Here is a 13,136-nt window from a genome sequence, read left to right as displayed (position 1 = left end):
TTCATCAATTGTAACAAAAGTACCACACTAAATCCATGTTATTAATGGGGGAAGTATATATGGGAATGCTGTTTTTTCTACATGATTTTTCTGTAAACCTATAATTTCTCTAATTAAAAAACAAAGCAAAACTATGCACCAGAATACCAGAAAAAAACCACAAGATAAGGAACTTTAGTAAACAATCTAACTTGAGGGTATTAGGAGTGTCCTGAATACCCACCAATCACAAATAATTTATGTCATCTTCTTTTTCTTTAAAAATCCTTGCTTGAAGTGCCAAAATGGTACATGATTTGGGTTGCTACTGAATCTGTGCTTTCCAAATTGCAATTCTAAGACCCAAATAAACGCCTTTGTTGCCTGGCAGTTTAGTTTGTTATTTTGGTTGACACTCGTATTCTAAATATTTTGGAGCGAGTCCATAGGTCATTTGAGTAGAGTAAAGTCCCACTGTTTGTCTTAAAGGAGTCTATGGTTAGGTTCAGAAAGGTTATACCATGAGGTTACACAATGAGGCATGGTTCTTCATCAGTTACAACTGCTTAGAACTTTGTTATCAAAAACAAAATCCAATTTGGAGTCTCCTATGATAATGCTAGAAAAAGTGGAAATTTTCTCTTTAATAAGATATCGGAAACTTTGTGTTTTTTAATATTTTACTTGAAATAACTATATAATATTAAGGATTTTTAATGTACAACTAGTTATACACATATATATTTTTTTAACATGGGCAGGCACCAAGAAATGAACACAGGTCTCTGGCATGGCAGGTGAGAACTCTGCCACTGAGCAACGGTTGCCTGCCCTAGGATACATTTTGATAGACTTTATCTTCTCTTGTTTTAATTGATTTAGATAAATTGTATATATGCATGTGTGTGATTTCTACTTTATGCCTAGGCAAAGATAGTATTCTGGGTTTGAATTCTATTTCTTTCTGGCTGGCAATGAAGTTTCTCCAATCCACAATTTTAATAAGACTGACAATTTGTGAGTCAATCCCGAGACAAATTCTTCTATATCTCAGAATGAAGTAGGATACACACATGCACAATGTGTACATACACACTTATTTGAATTCTGGCACGAATGAAATGAAGTCGTGAATGCAATAATCTGGTTACTGCTGGTTACTGGAAGAATAACTCTTTCCAAGTGATAGGAGAATGCTTGGTTGCAGTGTTTTTCTTATATAAATTTAGTTATTTATCAATGTTTATTGATTATTATTTGTTCTAATATTTTTATCTTCTCTAAGAAGGAAGTTCACATTGTTATTGTTTGAAGTTAAATTCAATTAAATTCAAATCCTTGTTGAGTACATGTGTTGTAAATATTGTATCAGTGAAGGTTTTACAGAAAATTCGAACCAACAGGACATACGTACATACAGATATATAAAGAAATTTATTTTTAGGAATTATATTACATGATTGTGGGAGCTGGAAAGTCTGAGATCTGTAGACAGGCCTGCAGGCTAGAAATTTAAGTAGAGTCAGTGTTACAGGCTTTAGTCCAAAGTCTGTAGGAGAAGCTAGCAGGCTGGAAACTCACAGAGAAACATGTGCTATAGTCTTGAGACAGAATTCTCCCTAGAATTCTCAGTTATTTGTTTTTAAAGATGCCAACTAATTGGATGAGGCCCACCTGCATTATTAAAGTTCCTCTACTTAAAGTTAGCTGACTGCTAACCTCATCTATAAAATATTTTCACAGCAACATTTATTCCAGTATTTGATCAGTCAGCTGAACAGCATAACCTAGCCAATTTGACATATAAAATTAACCATCACTAATACATAATTTATAATTTGAAAACATCATTACTTTTCATTTTATCGCCTAATTAAGGTGTAGAAATCTGGGATCATGTACTATGACAAATTAGACTCAGTATATGTATGTATGTGTGTGTGTTGGGGGGCAGTGATATAGAAGACTTTAAAGACTTAAAATATCCTAGATATTGCCTTTTGGGATTTTTAGCTATTTAATAGATAGTTTTTCACACAATCTAATTTTGATCAGGTGTCATAAATTGACAATTTTATTATATACATATATATGTACATGTGTGTATGCATATATACATACATACATTCCACACATATGTGTGAGAGAGACATACTACCAAATCATTATAAATACTATTAATTATGAATAAAAATATCATAATTTGTAGGTAAGTTTTATTTCTAAAGGTAAGTAGGATCAATTTTTATTCATCTGCATTTTAATTTTGTTTTCTCTGAAAAATGATAAATATAACCATGAAAATAATCCTGACAGTTCTGTAAAAAATATCTTGCATTATCTTACTTTGTAAACAAAATGGCTATTTATGAAAATTTAATACAGATAATGAAGCATAGCATTATACCCTATCAATGAGAACATAAATCCTGTGTAAAATATAAAATGAAATGGCTGTAAGTTAATGGACTACATAAAAATGCCAGTCCTTTCATTGCACTTAGCCTGGTTACCCATGGAAACAAGAAATGTAAAACTACCTCGTGCTCTCACTAAGTAGTCATATATAAAAAAATAAAACTTGAATAATTACTACTATTAGGCTATCAATCAGACTGTCAATCCCTCTAATGTTAATAACTTTGGTCTCAGCCAGCCACCAGTTCCCAAATATTTTACATGATCTGAGTTTCTATACTAGTAAGGATATAAATCATCAGGAAAATAAAATCAATCTATCTCTGATATTTATAAAGACCAAGTGACAAAAATGTAACAGGATGCCACATTTATTCTTTAAGTACAGATATTCTGCTAGTTTGAAGCTGTTATGTACCACAGAAAAGCCATGCCTTTTTGCTGATCCAATCTTGTGGAGGCAGCCATATGTATTTAATGCTCATTCAGTTTTGGAGGGTAGAAACCCTTTTGATTAGATTATCTCCATGAAGATGTATAAAGCCCAATTGTGGATGTGGCTTTTTGGTTAGATGGAGATGTGACTCTGCCCATTCGAGGTAGGTCTTGATTATTTTACTGGAGTCTTTTACAAGGGGTAACATTTTGAAGTAAACTCAGTTGAAGATACTTGGAGAACAATGGTTTCAAGTTGACAGTGACACAGATATTTGGGGATGCATGGATTGCCGACAGAGAGAACAGATGCTTAAACATGAACAGAGACCCCCAGATTTCACCATGTGCCTTGCCATGAGATTCTAAGCAAGCCAGAACCAAGAGATGTGTAGCAGAGGAGCTAAGTGAAGGCCTACAGTTGTTTAGAGAGGAAACCACTTGCATCATAAGTTAGAAGCAAGAGAACTTGGAACAAGGAACAGCAGACACCAGCCACATGTTTTCCCAGCTGATAGAGGTGTTTCAAATGGCATCAGTCTTTCTCAAGTGAAGGTAACTTCTAGTAGGTGTCTTAATTTGGGCATTTTCATGGCCTTAGAACTGTAAACTTGCCACTTATTTAATTCCTTTTTTAAAAGCCATTGAATTTCTTATATATTGTTTTCTGGCAGCATTAGCAAACTAATACAGATACCAAATTTTCTGACAATACACACCCCTATTTTTGAAGCATATGTGGACCTATTTAAAGATTAATATTCAAATAACCTTTCTAACATCAATAACTTACAACAAATTATCTTTATTAAGGTGCATGTGTAGCATTCTAAAAAACATTTACTGAGCATCACTATAATTCAGGCATGAGGCTAAACTCTGGGCCAACAGCAACTAGTACATAGGCACTGCCTAAGAGATGTATTTCCCAAAAGAAAAGCCAAACATGTATGATAGAGTGAACAAGATCTATGAAAGCACACGGGAAAGACACAAAGACCCACCTTAGAAAGCCAGACATTCCTTCCCAGAGATGGCAAAGTTTAAACAGAATTCTGAAATATCGAAAGCTATAAACCAAGGTAAGAAAAGTAGAGATGTCCTATGCAAAGGCATAGAGAAAAGAGAGACTGTTGGCAGAGGCAGGGAGCTTTCAAATATTCAATGTGGGTGAAGCACTGAATGAGAGGTTGAGAGCTGGAAGGAAGAAACTGGTCAGGAGGTCAGGTAATGTTGGAAATGTTAATCACTTCAACCTAGTTGTCCTTCTGGCCCCTAAGCACAAGTTATAGTAAATTAATTTTTTTTCTTTAATGTGCATATCTACTCTATCAACAAATATGTCCCTTATGCTAACACTGCATTTTATTTATGGAGAGCAGGGATAGAAAATGAGATGTTGCAGAAAGAGCATTTAGCTTTGATTCAGAAAATACTGGTTTGAGTCCTAACTTCATACCACTTTCTAACATTATGTCCTCAAAACAGCCAGATTTAATCTATTTCGGACTCAACTTTTCTATCTTTAAATGTATGCTACAAATACTTCCCCATCTATGAATGTATTTTAGTCTGCTAAAGCTGTCAGGATGCAACACAACAGAAATGGATTGGCTCTTAATAAAAGGGGATTTATTTAGGTAAGGACTTATAGTTCTTCAGAGAAAAATCAGCTAACTCTCATTTAAGTTCTCTCTTACCCCAGAAGGCACATGGCACTGTCTCCGGGCTCTGAGTTCCAATAGCTTTCCCCGGGATGATTTCTTTCCACATCTCCAAATCTCTGGGCTGAGCTGAGAGTGCTGTGATGAGGTATGCTGCACTGCTTGGGTTGTGCTGTGTTGAGTGAGCTGACTTCTGACCTGAACTGACGTCTGACCTCTCTCTTTTATACCTCTAGGTAATTAAATTAAACATCACTCATTGTGGAAGGCATTCCCTTTAACCAATTGCAGATGTAATCAGCCATGGATAAGTTTCATATGCTAATGATTCAAGCCCATAGAAACAGAACTAGGCACCATCACTGACCAAGTTGACACCTGAACCTAATGACCACAGAATGCTTTTAGATTTAGTTTATCTGTTTATGAAAACAAAATTTAATGTCTACATCTCTAAACAAAGAAATAAGTAATTTAACTATACTTTAAATTTTTGTGAGCTGGAATGAATTAATTTTATCCTTGTATTTTTCATTTCCCTCGCCTTCTATGACTACCAAAATTCTCAGTGCATTCTAGATACATATAATTGACCTATAATTTCTAGGCAACTAGTTAAATGATTATAAATAAGATTCTTAAGGTTTCACAGAAGGACTTCATTTTATAGCAAAGAGATTAGTATGAAATATGTGAAGAAGTTTATACAGCATGTGAAAAGTGCTCAATAATATAGTGTTACTGGTCCTTGGAGGAAACTTGACATATTAGCAACTGTTCACAATGGGGAATCACAGGACAGGACTTGAACTTAGAGCAAAGGATTTGAACTTCCTGTTCATTCTCCAACTGTGTGAATTTGTGAAAGTAACAGACCTTCTTTTAATCTTAGCTTGTCAACTGAAATTCTAAATGACATTAAAATTAGATTGAACTTGGAAAAAATTACTCTTCTCAAATTTTCTGATTCTAGAGTATACCAAAGAAGGGGGGACAGTTTCCCTCCAGTTGTTTTAAAATCTATTCAAGATGCTCTTTTATTGTCTTTCACTACAGTAATAGAACAACAAAAGAATTACTAGACCTAACTGGGATTAACTTTGGACTTTGGCCACTGCAAAATAAATGGTCAAATGTCTGCATTCATTATAAGGATGAATTTAGGCTTTTGCCAATAGAAGCATACTTGCTATGATTCTGAGATACACCAGTATCTCCTATCCTAAATGTTATCCTACAATATATCCTTGCCACTCTCTCATCAAGAGATGTGAGCCAGCATAGTGACTTGTATACTAATCAAATGCAACAAAAATAGTGTTCTGGGACATCCAGAAATAGCTCATAAGAAATCTTGCATCTCCCTACTGGATTTCCCTTAAAATGTTCAGTCTTGGGAATCCTCTGTTTGAAACTTGCAACCATTCAGTAGAAGGCTCAACCAAATAGAAACTGTACATAGGCATTCTGGTTAGAACCCCAGCTGTGTTCATCTGAAATCTAGCATCAATTGGCAGCCATGGAAATGAGCACCTTGGACGTCCTGGCTAACTGAGCCTTCGGATAACATTAGCACGTGCCAGTTCCGACTGCTTTCACATGAGAGATTCCAAGAGAACTCTGCCCATCTGTATGTAATAAACCTGCAGAAATATGAACGATAATATTAAACTGTACTTTTAAGCCATCAAGTTTTGGGAAATTGTATTACATAGCAATACAAAAATTGAACATTTTTTAATTCAGAAAGCTAGATTTTGTTTCATGAAAACATATATCTTTTTTCTTTTCTAGAAAAATACATAACCCAAATCCAGGACTCATGTCTGTTAAGTGTGGTTACTCTCTAAATTGTGAAAAGTAATTATTTTAGCCTTGGAAACTATTATTTCAACTCTTATTAAAATAGCCAAATTACAATTCCAGAAAATAAATGTTATATTCTGGAACAAATGTTTCCACTGAGGCATAAGGTTCTATTCATATAACACCTATTCAGGGAGTAACAGGACGTATGTTTCTATTTCATTTATTTTTATTTTTTGAGAGCTCATTGTAAAGGCTTATGCAATAGTTGAGTCGAGTATATGGTGTTTACATGATTTGGTGCTCTTTGCACCTTGGAGCTTTGATATTTGCCCTACTCTTTTTCACTGACTATTCTCATATTTACTTTTTATTTCTTCTTTCTCAAAAAAAATGCCACTTGCCCAGTGAGTTCTCTGTCTACCCTCTTTGCTTAATTGTTTTCTGTCAGAGCACTGTTCACTTTGTTCATGATGCCATTACAGTTGCTTGTATTTTTAAATCTGTTTTACCATCAGAAGGTAGATATATGTGAAAAGGTCTGGCCTCCTGGAGCCTAGATCCAGCTTGTCAAAATACTGTGTTTTTTTAATTTCCTAGGCTTCCGCAGCAGACACCATGAAATGGGTTGGTTTGAACAATGGTAATTTATGAGCTTATAGTTTCGAGGTTATCAAAATGTCCAAATCAAGGCATCAGGATGGGAATGCTCTCTTCTTGCAGCCCATACCGGGCAACCCTTGGCTCCTCTGCCTCATGGCAAGGCACACTGCAACATCTCCTGTTCTCTCCCTTCTCCTCCAGGTTCTGTCGATTTGGTCAGTGACTAGCTACAGAAATAGAGCCAGCTTCAGTAGCCATATCTCAAGAAACTCAGTTCAGTGTGCTTTCTACAATTTAACACTCTGCCACACTAGCTGGGCAATGTATTGGAACAGCTAGCAAGTTTATTTTTCATCATGTAACAAGAAGGAAACTGATGGGGAAATTGAAATAAGTATTACTGTATAGCATTATTTTTTAGATTGTGATGATAGTAAAAGAAGGATTGAAATATTAAATTTCTTGAGATCTGTCCCTAGGTGTATACTATCATTTTTGAAAATTATAATAATCTGTCATTTTGGTTGGTATGTGTTTATGATATTACAGAACATTGCATAATGGACATAACTCTGAAATAGTTCTACAAGAGAGTGATTTATTGTAGAAATAAGATCAGTGCATTTATTTTCAGTAAACATGCTTGCCATCTAAAATTGCTCACACTGTAAAAGCAAAGCAGAAGATAAGTTTAGAATATAGCCTCTAATGAACTGATATAAAAAACCATTAGTTTAGTTTGATATGTTCAAGTCAACTTTCATGTTAGAGAAAAAAGATACTTTAAAAAAAAAACAAAACTTTGATTTGATTTGTTTCCAGTGCCTACTTATTTTATTTCCTTTTTTTGTATAATAATGCTCAGTCCTTTTTGCTGTATTTCATTTGTTAGTAATGGTCTTCCTAATTTAATGTTTGAAATGGAAGTTCAAATAGTTCTGTAGTTATCTACTATGTAAAATATAAAATTACACTTTGAAGAGAAATATTATGTTCCTAGATACACAGGTACACAAAATATAGGGTAATCAGTGTGATTTATTAAATTGGTAGACAGTTCACAGAAATACGTTGGAGTTTTGGGGACCAAAGACATGGCTACATAAATGATACCAGATAATCTGGAATTACAATTGGATTTTCTAAGTTGATTAATACAAAACTTTGCTTTATCCCTGCTATGAGAACTTCATTTGGTGTTGCCTACTAATAATTGTGTAAGATTTCATGGGTAATCTAATTACTCACTCTGTAATCTATCAACTGCTGACATTTAGGTAAATATTACAAGCTACTTTTTAAGGTAATGATCAATGTTTCAAAGAATAGAAAATTCATATCCTTAATTATAAACAATATTGCAGTGTTATATATTTAACTTAATAGAAAACATTATTTTTAAGGCATTCTATTTTATGTTTTACAAAGAGTCTATTTAGAAGAAATACTGGTAGTTTTATGCACCTCAGTTTCCACACACTAAAACACAAAAAATGTGTGTTTTAACAAGATGAAATGGGGTATTTGTAAGTTTAATTAAAATAAACAAAACAAGAATAACCTGACTTCTTCAGACTATTTGGTAACAATAATATTTCCATAATGTCTAGAAAAAAATCCCTGGTAAGAATATAGATGGCAACAGAGAGACATAATATATATTCTTTGGTGCTTTAGAGGAACAAAACATTAGCAATGGGCTGTGTTTTATATTCTTTAGAGCACTAAACTTTTAAAGGCTGGGGTAATGTTCCTTTGATAGTCATACCAGCCCTGTACTGAGTCTCACAAAGCCTTTTGTTATTGCACACTGAGGAGGAAAGGATTTATACTCACCCATAAGCTTAGCCAAAGGAATTGCATTATAGCTGCAGGTATTACAGGCAAGGCTTAGAGAAAAGAATGCGAACTCTACCACCTCTGCATTCATCAGGTTAGATTATGCTTTATGATGATAACATCCCACCAAAGGGCAGTGGCTTAGCACACAAAACGTTCTTTCTTGCTCACTCAAAGTCCAATGAAGTTTTGAGATATCCGAGTTAGCTCCCATCACCACTCTTGATGTAGCAAAATTAATCTGTAATCTCTGGGTAGCTATAGCAAGGACAGAGTAGAGCTGGAGAGCCACACTAGAGCATTTATCACAACCATCTACATTGGCCAGAATTATTCACAGGATTCCAGACTATAACAAGGGTGCCAGGAAATGTGGGGTAACACATGGACATTTAATAATCACTAAATTTCCAAACTGTTTCTGTCAATCTGATCCTACAACATATATCTATCAGGAATACCCTTCCATAAGACATTATTTCATTACTAAGAAGTAATGATGCTAAAGATGAGATGGTTGAACATAAAATCTTGCAAACGAATTTTTTCTGAAGATTTCCAAAAAAGTTGATCTTTTGCTTACACCCTTTTGCTCAGTGTGAACCTAGGTCACACTTCTATTGTAAATACTAAGCACACAGAATGACATGTATTTGTTTATATCTTGGTTTTCTTCTCTCAAGACTATACTCTCATGGAAACCAGGGACTAGTATGGTTAATTTGTGTTTTCCCATGGGCCATTACTGAAGCTATTGTTCTATGTACTCTCTAAATACTATCTTTACTTGATTCCTATCCATAATGCCAGTCACATATCCACTTATGTTTTTCTCTTTACTGTATTTTTTTATTTGGGGAAAAATAAATTTCAGTTCTCTTAACTCTTTCATCTCATATAAAATAGTCTCAAGTTGAAATAATTTTATTAAAAGGATAAAGCACTGAAAACAATGAATTAAATAGGTGACCAAAATTTAAGAAAATGGCAGATTTGCTCTATTCATTATAGTAGCAAGTTGTCATAATTGAGACTATCACAATTATCTGGAAGCATAGAGACCTGGGTCTCTGTTGAAAAGTTGTGTGAAATTGGACGTCTATAAAAAATTTCTGGTTCTCAGTTTTTCTTTTCAGGTCAAAAATCATTTTTAAGATTTGAGCTAATACGGGTGTTTTCTCTGATAGTGATACCCATATGGCATATATGGTTCATACCAATGAGATATATTTTTGTATATTTATATATACATATATATACACACACACACCATTATAGTGTATACTCAAATAAATTAAATAAATGTCAGAATTACATATATTAGCTTTTCAGATTACAAAAGAAATGTGATTGATGTTACTTACATATCATTTATTATGGACTAAGAGAAAATTCTGTTAAAAAAAGGGGTATGTTTCAATGTTTTGCAGGGTCATGGTTTATACAGATCTCTCAATAGATACATATTCCAATGTTTTAAAATGATACTACATTTGATTTTAAAGAACATTACATGACTTTCTTTTGAATTATTATCTTAAACAGAATTTATATAATATTACTAATGCAACATAGTAGTTGTAGATAAATACCAGACGCTATATGTCTTCAAAATAAAAACAAAAAAATAAATTTTGAACTTTAAAGCTAGATTTTTAAATTTATTTTCTCTAATTGTACGTAAATTATTAAAATTAATCCTTAATTAATTATAATCACAGCAAAAACTTCTATAGCAGTTCTATGTATCAAGCAACATTCTAATCACTCTACTGATTTTAACTTAATCTTCACCGCAAGTCTATGAGACAAGTCTATAATCTCCCTGTTCCATTGTCTGGGTCTTATTTGTGTGGGTTCTTAAAAAAAAACAACAACACTATGTTGCTTCTAAACAGTGAAAAGAAAACAGGTCTGATAAAATATTCAGGGAAAACAAAGTGCATAAACTTCAATAATATAATCCAATAATTAATAATTGACTTAATATTGAAGGGAAAGTAGCGTAAGGAAAGAAACAAAATAGGAAGGAAATAGGAAGCAAAGGAATGTAAGGAGGAATAGGAAAAATAAGATCACACATATCAAGGACTAGCCACAGACAACTGTAGAACAAACTGTGCACATGTTTTTACATTATTATAAATGTTATGGTCTTTAAATTTTACAGTAGATGAGAACCACATGCATCTGATCCTGAAGATGTGCTGTCAGAGAAAAATATCATTAAAATGGCTCCAAATTCTTAACAATTTCTCCCATTGAGACACGGAGTTTAATTCTGCTCCCCTTGAACCTGTGCTGGCCTTAATACCTTCCTTGATAAGTAATATCCAGCAGATGTAACACTGTATGACTTCTCAAGATAAATTATAAGAAGTCTTTCAGCTTCTTCTGTGTTCATTTGGATCTTCCTCTCTTGGAACTCAACTGAAATGCTATGGAAAGCCCAAAAACCCTTCAGACAGAATGGTGGGGAACTGAAACTCATACTGTCAACCCTAGCTGATCTCCAGCCAGTAGCCAGCACCAACTTGCCAGGTACGTGAGTTAGCCAGCTTGGAAGTGGATCATCCAGTCCCAGTCAAGACTCCCGCGGAGCTCAGAAAACCGAAAACCTCCACCACCTGCCCAAATTACAGATTTATGAGCAAAATGAAGGATTGTCATTCCTTTAAGCCACTAAAATTGGCTTGTGATTTTGTTCACATCATAGATAACCAAAACATATTATAATAATGGCTAACATTTGAATTCCTTGTAACAGAACCATTCTATGTAGTTCACCTTAGAACTCATTACCTTGTTTCATCTTCTGAGTTAAACTCAACAAAAACTTAGATTACAGGTGGAGAGATTCAGGTGCAGATAAGTCAAACTTGCTCAAGGTCAGAGCTTGTAAATACTAGGCCTAAGATTCAAACCCAGGAAATATGTCTCTAGAGCTCTTACTCTCAGTCACTAATGTGTCAGAATTAAAGTATTTTGAATAATATTGATTGAAGACTTTTTTTTCAGGTTGTAACTGAAACCAGCCCTAGACTGAGAATCAGGAACTCTAGTCATGCTTTTATTTGTGCCACTAAATTACCTGGGTGATTTTGGAGAGTGTCTTAATCTCTTTGTAGTTTAATCTTCTCCTCTGTAAAATAAAAACACTCCAGAATTGAATTTCATGTTTCTTTCTATGAAGCTTTGAGTCATCTAGAAATATTTTGGAATTTATATTGCAGTTTTAGAGAGAAATTCTATCAGACTGGTAGATATTTATAAGAAGATGGCTCAAGAAATAGTAACCAAATAATACAAGCTTTAATGGTATCACTGCTTCAGTAGAAACTTTTACTTTTAAAAATTATAGTAAAAAAAACAGCATGGAGATAATGTATCTGAAAAATCACTGTGTTCTCCTTTCTTACGATTGCTTTAATAACTTATAGAGTTAGCAAAGAAGGTGACAGGAAATTGATATTCAGACAAATATGTTTTCCCAAACTACAGTCAAATGAACTGCCCTCTGGATATGTCCTGAGTGGCATGACAGGGGAAACAGTCTCTAAAGAAATCACTGAGCTTCAGCAATTTGACAAAATGACTCTACAGAGCATGCAACCTTTACAAATTACTTTTTCTTTGAATACTAAAATGAATAATGTTTTCCAAAGAGTGTATGGGGATAATGCTGTATATCTTCTACTCCATCGGGATGAAAATATATCTATTTTATCCATTTCTGTGGAATAAATTCTAATTTACCTCAGTTCTTAGAGAAATGCTCCAATAAAAGAGAAAAGTAACAGCAACTTTTTGTTCACCAACTGTTATCCTTGCTACAACTTTTTTAAAAAACAAGTTACGATTGGTCCAAGAAATATGGGGGATTTTCCAACTAGGGACATTTAATTACTTATAAGCAACAGGTATCTCTAATCATTATGAAAAGTTTAGCTATAGAAATATCAATAGTTAACAAATTTTATCTTTTTCTTTCATTTCCTCCTTTCCTTTGTTCTTATTATTCTTTGCTTCCATTCTAGCTTCCTTCTGCTTCCCCCTCTCCACTGCATTACTAAGTGTTAAACAACAGCAAAAAACAAAAATAAGTAAACCAAACTAGCTGCAAATCCTCAAAGTAAACCCCAGGGAAAAGAGGGTTAAATAAAAGGAGGATACATTTGTTTATAGTCCCAAAATGGATTTACCTCTTACAGTATAGATGAATGGGGGGAGGTGTTCCTTATTATTTTTATTCTAAATCACTATTATGATGTTTGTTTTACTGCCTACTATAATAGTTGTGATTTCCAAGTATGTTTCTGCATATGAAAGCACCCTGATAAACCAAAATGCCATTCATAGGCAGTGGCAGATTAAAAAAACAAGCAAACAAAA

At 33.9% G+C, this 13,136-nt stretch overlaps 1 long non-coding RNA gene across 3 annotated transcripts in view; it reads right to left on the bottom strand.

Moving 5' to 3' along the window:
- LOC143679437 (uncharacterized) overlaps positions 1 to 13,136 on the bottom strand; it is a 228,707-nt gene that overhangs the window by 193,202 nt on the left and 22,369 nt on the right. The window contains exon 3 of one of the 3 annotated variants that reach the window (XR_013173764.1): positions 10,904 to 11,371. The exons of the other annotated variants lie outside the window; for them this stretch is intronic. This is a non-coding gene — a long non-coding RNA (uncharacterized LOC143679437). Of the gene's footprint in view, positions 1 to 10,903; positions 11,372 to 13,136 lie in introns of those variants that run through there. 3 annotated transcript variants of the gene reach the window in all.

The sequence above is a fragment of the Tamandua tetradactyla genome, chromosome 4 (genome assembly GCF_023851605.1).
Source record: "Tamandua tetradactyla isolate mTamTet1 chromosome 4, mTamTet1.pri, whole genome shotgun sequence".
Taxonomy (NCBI): domain Eukaryota; kingdom Metazoa; phylum Chordata; class Mammalia; order Pilosa; family Myrmecophagidae; genus Tamandua; species Tamandua tetradactyla.
The sequence above is the reverse complement of the archived record's forward strand: the minus strand, read 5'-3'. Positions and strand labels throughout refer to the sequence as shown.